Source organism: Lytechinus variegatus, chromosome 4 (assembly GCF_018143015.1).
Source record: "Lytechinus variegatus isolate NC3 chromosome 4, Lvar_3.0, whole genome shotgun sequence".
Lineage (NCBI taxonomy): Eukaryota > Metazoa > Echinodermata > Echinoidea > Temnopleuroida > Toxopneustidae > Lytechinus > Lytechinus variegatus.
Window position 1 is genome coordinate 28,744,309 of NC_054743.1, and position 10,839 is coordinate 28,755,147.

Genomic DNA, 10,839 nt, shown 5'->3' on the forward strand with positions numbered 1-10,839 from the left:
CATACCGAGTGCTATAATTTTTAATATATTTGGATGTATGTTTATTTTCTTGTGTTTAAGTATAAATATACATGTATAAAATTGTGTCAAGCAAACGTACCCTTACATTGTAAAAGGAATAGATTTCCTTATAATTCACAGTGATTGATTCACTGTGAGTATGTCCATAGGACATATAAATGCTCATTTTCCATATTCAATCTTAACTTATCTAATGCACACTTGTAATTAGGAACTCAAAACACAACTTATTTACTATACATAGCTTAAACAATGTATTCCTAAATATCTACTAGTACCGTACACAACTATACATAATAATAGCAAAATTCTTATATACTTAATACACATCATTCTACTACTTAGTAGACAAAATGTAGTCTTTTTCTCTTTTAAAAGTGGAGGGGTTCTTTGAAAAGACCATCCCACACCGCTACCAAAAATGTAAATTCTTGGTGCGGGGACTCTACAAAAAGACCATCCCACCGCCGTGCCACCAAAAATGTAACGCGAGACCCCCTCAAATAAAAGTATGCTGCCACCACAATAGTTTATAGAGTTATTGAGCTCTCGACCAAGCATTATTTAACACTTGACCATAAATGAAGAACGTTTCCTCGATGAGAACTTTAATTAATTAAATGTCCAGTAAACCTCCAATCAGAATAGCTGTCTCATGATCCAATATCTGAGATTACGCTTCAAGGCCTATGATTGGTCCATCTTCTCGCATCGACCGCCAACTTTTAGCCTCTCCATTCTGCCACAGCCATGGATGTTGAAGGAGCTCCGATGACCTGAAGAAAAACCGTCATTTCTCCCGTCTTGAGACTTCAGACATACTTCAAAGAAAGATGGGAAATTTTAGCTTTGTATTCTAATTTAATCGAAGTCACTCAGTGAGTAAACTCACCTACAAAATTTAATAGGTGAGTTTACTCACTGAATGACTTCGATTAAATTAAATACAAAGCTAAAATTTCCCATCTTTCTTTGATAGAGAAGCCATGTAGCAAAATCTCTATTCACTCACGTACAATACTTGTTCGCCTTGTGTTTCTACACACACGCTCAGGCATATCCACTTCACACACGTGCAGTCACCTAAGTTAAATTATGCACATCGACATCCATAGTGATCAGGCTATGCTTCGCAACCAATCATTCTAGTCTGTTTCAGTTCTCGATTCCACTCTTTATCACTGGGTCTCACTAGGTAAGCGTAGTTTCCCAAGCTCGATGTCGCGTTCCGTTTTCTTGCAATATACAAGGTTGGTCTATAAATAAACTAAGAACCCTAACTTAAATAATGCTTAAACTAATTGTACGGTACTTCTTATCCCTAATCACATCATCAATCAATCATCACTACTCAATCGATCACCATTTCTAATTCTAAGACTTAACAACAAATCCAATTTATTGGATTCATCATTCTCAAACACTGATCACTAATCATCTTCCTTCTATGCAAAGTGTGCAAGTCCAATTACTGATTCCTAAGAAAAATAAAATAAAGTTCAACTGAACTTTAATATAAGAAATTTTGAAGTTAACAATTCTTCTGAACATTTCACAATAAAATTTGGATATTTACATCAATTTACATAAGTATAAAAATTCATTGAATATGGAATGAGCAATATTAAATTGTATAACTTAACTCTACGTAGATAAGAATTTAACTGTAAGTCTGTGCATGTCACTCTTAAATTGAAAGAATGATAAATAGAATAATAATTAATTGCTAAGTTGATAAATCCTATGTATTACTGTTACAAATACACTATCGGTATCGTTTGTAAGTATTGATTATTACCTAAGCTACATCCTACTTTAGTTCCGTACTTTATACTCCGTAGAGTTGTGTTCCCTCTCAGAGTTATTTCCACTTAAAACTGTAAACTACTCTCCACAAAGGTTCCAGGACCAATGGTTCTTTTCTGTCGATCTGACTTATGTGAGTAATCCTATCTAAACTGCCAGCAGTTACTCAATATCTTTCTCCATCCAATGTCACTAACCCAATACAACACACCAATCTCCAAAAATATTCTTATCCTATCAACCTCTCAACGGGCCTTGTTTACCAGCCTTACAGCGCCTACAAAACTCCCACTCACTTTGTCGGTGTGAAGTTTGTATCAACATCCAACATTCTGTGTGATGAAAAGCCTCAGAAATCCGTAAATATCCCTAATCATCACGGGTTCAAGAATAGACTCACATAGTACCTTTCTTAGCATTAAAGCCTACCGGAAACTCTAACCTCGTCCCTGCTGTCTGAGCATACAGCTAAGCAAAACAAGTCTGAAAGACCAACACCTTATTCCTATTTCAGTGTTAAGTAAATCAACCAACTATTTATACAATGTCAATGCTCTAATGAAGAATTAAGCTTCATCCATAAATTGAGTTTACTTCAGTCTATAAACATCAAGTATCCTTAATAAAATATGTGAATGACTGCACAGACAATTATTTACAAGTTATTTACAAATGCTTTCTGATACTCAGGTATTTACATCTCATCTATTATTTACATGTCATTCTGATTATATCGTAATCTTAATCAGAATTAATATTCAGTATTCTGATATAACATTAAATATTTTGATATAACAAAATATTCTGGTCTTAATAACTACAAATATTCTGATCTTAACAACTACGGGAATTGCATGCTTGACACTATGTAACACGTGACCTTAACATCCACACACTCATGATGGCTAGTTTTGTTTAGTTTTGATCCTATTTGTATATGATGTAAGAAATGTAAATAAATAACCAAAGTCATTAATCCTGAAATTAGAATTGAGTTAACGACTCTATCAATAAATATTGTTTAAACGACCAATGTGGAAAAATGCCAAAGTCAGATCAATATTCAAAGCAATACCAAAACAACACACATTCCAGAACAACTTGACAGTTTTATGCCAAATGTTACTGACCAAAAGATAATCTCTGTTTAGAGATTGAAAATCTGACACTAGCCTTTTCCACGTTGGTAGAATAATTTTATCAATGCAGTAATTTAATTTCCCTGACTAGATAATTTGATTAAGTATTCAGACTGTCAAGAGTCCTTAAAAGGACTGCCTAAATATAGTCATCAAGTCAGAAATAAATTCATAATATAAAAATGCATAAATTATCCAATTTCATAAATAAGGTAATTAAATAGAATTATCCATTCAGGAGATTCCAGAAAGATAAATTAATAGTCAGCATTCATGTTCACTATCGTGACCATCAATTAATTTCTATCTGCTTTTAAACAGCTGTGTTCATGTCAAAATGAACACAAACAAGCACCAATAAATGCTTTCATATCTTCTCTAGATATCTATCAAACAATCAGTAGACTTGATAAATCAATCAAAGTCTGCGAAAGAATAACAAAAGCTGCCCAATTTCTGTGAACAACTGATAAATCCAAGCTGACTATAAAGAAATGCAACAGAGTATTGGTTGCCTAAGATCGTCACGAACCCCAAAAAGGTGACGAACGATTTCAAATTCGTAGCTAAAATTCATCATTATTCTCGCTGAATTCTCTGAATGGAACTAAGTGTCATATTATGACGTAATGTACTCACAGAAGAATGCTTAAGTTGAATGAACAATGAATAGTGGTTCAGAGAGAGAGATTGAGTGAGAGACTTTCAACGATCCTACTCTAAAGAGCTTGCAGACGATATGGCAAACTCTCGAAAACCTCGCCTATTTATAGACTTTTGGCCCCCCAGGATTTTGGCAATTTCTGAGCTCATTACATTACGCGGCGGGTTGTTATGTAATTTTAGTGCTTTAAAAACCACTCAGTTCACATAACATTACGCGGCGGGATGCTATGCAAATTCAGTACTTTAAAATACACAAGATAGTGCGTCTGTGCGCGTATGCGCGCATCAGAGCTTAAGATCCAAGGAAAAGTTCAAAATACTGCCGGTAATCGTCTCAGAATAAAGGAAAATAACAGTATCCAAACATGAATGAAGAAATTCCAGCAATAAATTAGTGCTGTCATCAACTTTCATGGAATTTACACAAAAGGTAAGATTCAAATTTGACTTAGAGCTATTTAAACGCTCATAAAATTTCATAACAGACCATACCGGTCCCATAAATAGATCGTACTGCTGGCTCTACGCGATTATGGCGTGACCATAGAGTTATATAAACCTAAACACTAGAGGGCTCACTTGAGATAAATTCATGTTCCTTTTGATTTACGGCGGCCATTTTACATCAGGGCAACGGAGCACGCTAGCGCGCTAGCTACACACACAGTAGTGCAGTGGAAATTAGAACTGCTGCAGTCAGCTGATCGACGCGAAGGCGACAAGAAGAAGGCGACAATAAAAATGCCAAGCTCTTAGTCTTGTGCCTGCTATTGTTGCTCCAATCGTTGGAAGAGTGGAACGTCTATTTGTTTCCACCGGTAAGAAAACTCCCGTTGGTATAATGAATGTAAAAACTCCCTTGGCTGGGTTAGAAAGTTGACGTTCTCTTAGTCTTAATCAACTGCTACAATTTCTGTATGTGGGACTGAACAATTCCAATTGCTGTGTTTTGTGGGCCTGTACTTCTGAAGACGAAGCTGTGCACTACATTGCGAGTCAGAAAAAATGTTACACTTTAAATTAAGTATTCTTTTTTTAAAAGAAAATGTAGGATTCAGATAGAATTTCTAGCATATATTCTATGGATAGATAGATCTAGAGTCAAGATTAGATATTTATTCCTGTCAGTGTCACTTGGTAAAATTTGTTTCTGTGTGTGTTGTTGACAATGAGTGACATTGTTGTGGTTGAGACGTGCGCAGCCATGCCCATGACAGCCATTGTCATGATTATTTGTAAAAGTGTCGAAACCCATTTGCGCCAAGTCAAGTGATTACGGTACCTGCTGAATCAGAGACAAAAAGCATTCACACAAACTTTGATAATAAACATAGATCCTGTAAATGTGAGGTCTCGATCTACGCATAAACTTAACGCTCATTGTTTGTTTGAATATTTTTTTGCCTGTTTCAGCAGGTAATCACCTGACTTCGCGCAAATGGGTTTTGACATTTATCAAACATAGAAATTAGCCTGAATTAGTTGAATTTTTTTATGATTTAGCTTAGACCATAATGAGCTGCCAAAGTTTAACATACAAAAGTACTCTACTCATTACCTCAGGTGAGGGTGTGTTCGGTCCACTCCCTTCATGCCCTTAGGGTAGAGTACATGTAGTGCAGTGGAGGGTGACCCTTATAGAACTTGAACACACTTTTATGAAGTGCATTTGCAACTAATTTACCAAGTACATATTATTTTAATCCTGCAATAATCGTGCAATAGTAAGTGTCCCAAAAATATTTTAGCAGTGAAATGTCAAAGAGACTACTTGTATATGAGTGTAATTTTTTTTTTTTGGGGGGGGAGGGGGGGGGTAAACTTAACTTTTTCATGAATATCAAAGTGGAATCCAACCCAAATGAAAAGTTGTTTTTAGAGGAAAGATAAGAATCAGACAAGTTGATAGGTGCAAGACTTCAAATTGGCTGCACATGTGATGTTATAGTGATGTCAGGCATAGACTACTACTCTTCCATGTGCCCCAATACTTAAAATGACTAAAAATTTTTTTTTCAAGTTTTATTTCAAATTATGTTTTTCTTTCATGTGGACATAAAACAATATGCCACCTGGGATACATATATATTTTGATTACTGCCCCAAGGGAATAGCTACTTAACAGAAAACCACAAATCCCTGATAATTAGTGCATGGCCTATGAGGAAGTTATCCTTGCGCCTTGTCATAATTTACTTACACAGTAACCAATTTGAAATTTGCATTAATTGGCAAGATCTTAATTTTAAAGCAACCATAACTTTTTTATTGCTTGTCGGATTCCTTTCAAAATTTCACCAATCTGTTTTATTTATTTTCTCCTTCCCACATAACATGTTATGACCAAGGTTGGATTCCCCATTTAATAAGGAAAATGAAACCGCACATTGCATAGAAGTGTGGATAAAGTCTTTTTTATTCTGGACTTAAACCTGTGTTTAGCATGTACGTATGAGATTACCATCCTCTGTGTTTTGAGAAAAATGAGTTTATCTTCTTGCATATTGAAGCTAAGAAATCTCATAGACAGTTGAAAAGAAGGTATTCCTTACTTTGTTTCATATTATATGTTTCCTCTGATGTTATTTTTCACTGCAGGTACATGTATTCATCCAAGGGATGACAGAGAAAAATACAGGCATACACTGACGGCACAGGCAGTCCCTTCTTTGTTTCTTTGTCATCCACCCCTCAAGCAGCCTGTCATCCAAAAGAGGAAGCCTCCCATCAAAAGAAGTCTGCCAACAGAGGATACAGTACCATCTGGGCCTTCACCCAAAAGGATTCACAATGAACATTCATTAATTTGAATGAGGAGTTGATGAAAGAAAAGCTGCAAGACACTCGGAAAAGGCTTGCTGAAACAATGAAGGAACTCAAGTTTGCGAAAAGAAAAATCAAGACGAGAGAGAAGACCATCTCATCTCTCCTTAGCAGCATTTTTATGATCAATAATATTTAGAAGATGAAAATGACCATTGTGAACAGCTCATTAGGCATTTCATTTTGCTGTACATTAAGATTGTTTCCCAACATCACGGCAGGCTGTTCACTCGTCGTTCAGCCATTAAAAAGGCCTCGTAGAAACCTATTGTGCACCAGCTCCAATCCCATGAAAGAATGTAAAGCTATTCTACACAGCGTTCAACAAAAAGTGATCGAATCTGTTTAATAGGCATAAGGTGTTTAAAGACCTAAAAGCAACATTTTATATCAATAATATTCAGAAGATGAAGGTGATCATTGTGTACAACAGCTCTTAAGGCATTTCAGTTCGCTGTACATTAAGACTGTTTCCCATCATTACAACAGGCTGTTCACTCGTCATTATGTTAATTTGTCTTCTTGATGGCTGATTGTTATTAACGAAGGCAATTTTGCTTCTAGGTCAGTAATTTTGACAAACCTGACTGTAACAAGGACATTGGAACTCGGACAATTTGTTATTAATGTCACTAATCTCCCAGGATTCAGAAGTCAGGATTAAAAGAAAAAGAACATGAAGGCTTGTGATCAGCAAAATTACATTGTTATAACAGGGCTGTATGGTTATATCTGGGCCCCGTTGCATAAAAGTTACTATCATGGAAACTTTGCCACCCAATGGTAACTTTCAAGGGATCCTTGATTTTGATTGGCTGATGAGCATTGTTACCATAGTAGTTACCATTGGATGGTTAAGTTACCATAATGGTAACTTTTATGCAACGGGACCCAGATCACTTAATATTGACTTTCAACAATATACATGATTTTAACTTTGAAATACATTTACTGTCATTTTCCTTACCAGAATTTTTCCAAAAAATGAAAATTGTTTTTTTGGGGTCCTCCATTTATCCTTCTGTCTATTTGACAGATCAGTTTTAAACTTTGTTCATGTATGCACAAAGGGGTGAGGAGGATAGATATATTATCTACTTGCTTTATTGTTCCAGGATTAAGTCATGAATCCAGTTACAAGATATTACTTTAGAACAATTGCCGTAGGGGCTTTTGTTTTGTACATGTAGTCATGTACTACCATTTTTATACATGTACATCCCCTTAAAATAATGATAAAAATGAATGAATAAATGAATGAATAATTGATTGAAAATCTGAATTAAAAAACTGTAATTCAAAAGCATTCGTATAAACAATATAAACAATATGGGAGCAAAGCATATATCACTTGTATGATATTCTTTTGGATGTATACAATGCATTTTCTCAATGATAAGATTGCCATTTTGAGTATGTGTGTACAGTAAAATGGGGGCAAATTGGACACGGAGACATAACCTATGACTATGACATTTACATATTTTTGCTGAGCTGTTGGCTTTTTTGGAAAATATATGTTTATGATATGAAAGGAGTGGCGTAGAGGCATCACTTTATAACATACAAAAATATTTTCAATGAAACCAACTGAAAAAAAAAATGATTTTGAAACTGTGTAGACTCACCCATGTTAACAATATGCCAACTTTTTGAAATGAAATAAAGACTCTGTCAGAAAGGTCACCTTTAGCCAAGGGACATGTATGCCATCTTGGGCTTTCTGTTATGGTGTACTTGCATATTCCGGTATACAGTACATGCACATTTCTATATTAATGAAATATAATGTATATATAAGATGATATATGATATAAATATAATATGTATAATAATAATAATATATATAATAGAAATATAATATATATAATTGAACAGTTAACATTCTGCTGCTTTTTATAGAAGATAACTTTTTATTACAGAATAATTTTTGTACTGAAATACATGCATTGTTATGAGGTTTTATATAACAACAAAGCCCCCCCCAAAAAAAAAAAAAAAAATAATTTTAAAAATAATTCAAAAGGAGGAAGGAGATAGGACAAGCAACATATCCTAGTTATGGAGCTATGATACAAGACCTCCACTCCCTTCAGAAGGCTCCATTGTTTGTGCTCTGACTATGGGTATTTATCTCTCTTCCTTTCTTAATTTTCAGATTATTCTTCATTCTCAATCTTTTTTTCTGTACTTGGTCTTGATTATTTATTTTTCTGTATAATAACTACATTTGAATCATCTGCCGCCAGCCTATCAAGTTTGATGATGATGTTGATGATAATAAATACCATGTATTCCAATGCTGTAATACTATTAGACGATTCAGTTACTGATTCCTCTGCAACAAATTTTCTTTCCCCTTTTTTCAAGTAAACAAAAAAGTTATAATGGCAATTAAATGGCATTTAATAGTCTTGACTCTGTTCAATTGAAACTGACATGCATACCCCTTTTATTTTTGATCTCCAATGAATGAAAGAGGTGAAAATTTTTGTTTGTGTGTTTGTTTGGTTGTTTTTTATTGGTGGTGGTTGTGGTATTGGTGGTAGTGGAATTAGACATTGGATTGGAGGAAGATGAGAATTTTAGAGACCTATTTATGTGAAGAAAAGAGGAGTGAGAAGATGGAAAGAAAATGAAATGATCTCGACTGAAACAATGAGCTTTTGCTAAAAATAGCTTGTTTAGTCTATTTTTTTCTCCTGTACTTTACAAATAAACTGTATTTGTCAAATTCTGTAACTTACGGAATTTGACCCATACCAGTATAATTATGGGTATATTGTTCATGAAAATTTTCGGGGGGGGGGGGGTCTTGTTTGAAATATCAACAGTGGCAGCAACATGATTTTGGAAATATGGGGGGGAGCAGACTGAGGCGCATTCATGGCCGTATGCAGAATTTTTTCTGGCGCCAAGACACATACAATTTTCAAAGATTTTTCAAATTTTTGAAAGCGAGAGAACATAGCAAACGAGCTTGTCAGGGCGCTTTCTCATTTTCTGAAGTGAAATCGGAGGGTTTCATGCACACTTTGGGCGGATTTTGTGAAAATTTTCATAAAAAAATGTTAGTTAAAAGTAAAGAAAAAAAATCTCTCCCCCCATGTACGACCGTGGGCGCATTTGCTATATATTTTTTGTTCAGTTGAAAAAAACCGGGGAAATGCCCTCTTTGTGATGCTACTGAAAATAACCTGGAACATTTGATTGGTGAATTGAGTCTCTAGAGCGGTTCATGTTGTACTGACATGGAATGATTTGGATGTTTTGTGTAGATATATTTTACAATGCATATAAATCTGGGCTTATACATTGACAGAATAATTGGTTACAAAAAATAAATAGATTTAAAAAAAACATCGTATTGATATGGGGAATGAGAGAGAGAGATACAGACAGAGAGCATAAACTAATAAACGACAGAAAAGGATCAAAAAAAGTTGGTGGAGATGGGAAAAAATATTTAGAGTTTACGAGACTTCGCACGTAGGTCTCGAAGTGCTTCAGTTATTCACAGTAGAAAGCATTGCTTTTATTTTCATCAATAAACTCTAAATACTGTTTTTTTATTTGCCTTGTTTTTTCTTATTCTTCCTGTCATTTCAAACTGTTTTTATTGGAGTTTTACTCTTAGCCTGCTCTTGACCCTCGACGGTCCCAATGCCTTTACACGTTGTAGCTTACGCGACTTCCGGGTTAGTTGCCCTGATCCGCGCGTGCGAGCCCATCTTCAATTAGGGACCTTTCGTTTGTACGCGCACTATGGGGAGCGCGCGCTCTAGTTTAGTACGTATTTAACTCTATGGGCGTGACTCAGCAGAAATATACCATTTCCTCTGCGCTAACACGTATGCTCGCACACTAACAATTAATCCAAAGAAATTCACCAGTCTCTCTCTGGAATTCAGGTCACAGTTCACGTAGTAAAAACAGCTGATCACCGGCACTTAACCTTTCATTCAATGACTATAATGGCTTTCAGTTACGTTATGTAAACAAACAAAACTCCAGATGAAAAGGACATTTTAGAAATCTAAATATCTCTTTTAAGATGAGATTTTCCTATTCACGAAGGGGGGTTTCCTTCACAATATCATTATATGAATATAAAACATGCCCAAGTCCAGAGGAGGTAATTTCGAGAAAACCGAAAAAACGAGATTTTTTTTTTATTTGTGCAATTAAAGTATATTTGGCCAAAAGACATCAGAGAACATCATAAAACAAGTTAAGTGTACGTGAACATTTTTTTAATTGATATTGATATTTGAGTTGCTTGTGGGTGAAGCCTTTTGTTTGGTGGACTGGGGTCGCTTTAGAATTATAGGGACTTGAGTCATTCTTACATTCATAAACATGGTAGACTTCTGCAGTAAGCAGT

General features: G+C 35.1%; 1 long non-coding RNA gene across 1 annotated transcript; it reads left to right on the plus strand.

The window, feature by feature from the left end:
- Positions 1–4,387: 4,387 nt before the first annotated feature.
- Positions 4,388–6,691, plus strand: LOC121413775. The gene is made up of 2 exons (XR_005969771.1): positions 4,388–4,450; positions 6,231–6,691. It is a non-coding gene; the product is annotated as an uncharacterized LOC121413775 (long non-coding RNA).
- Positions 6,692–10,839: the final 4,148 nt, after the last annotated feature.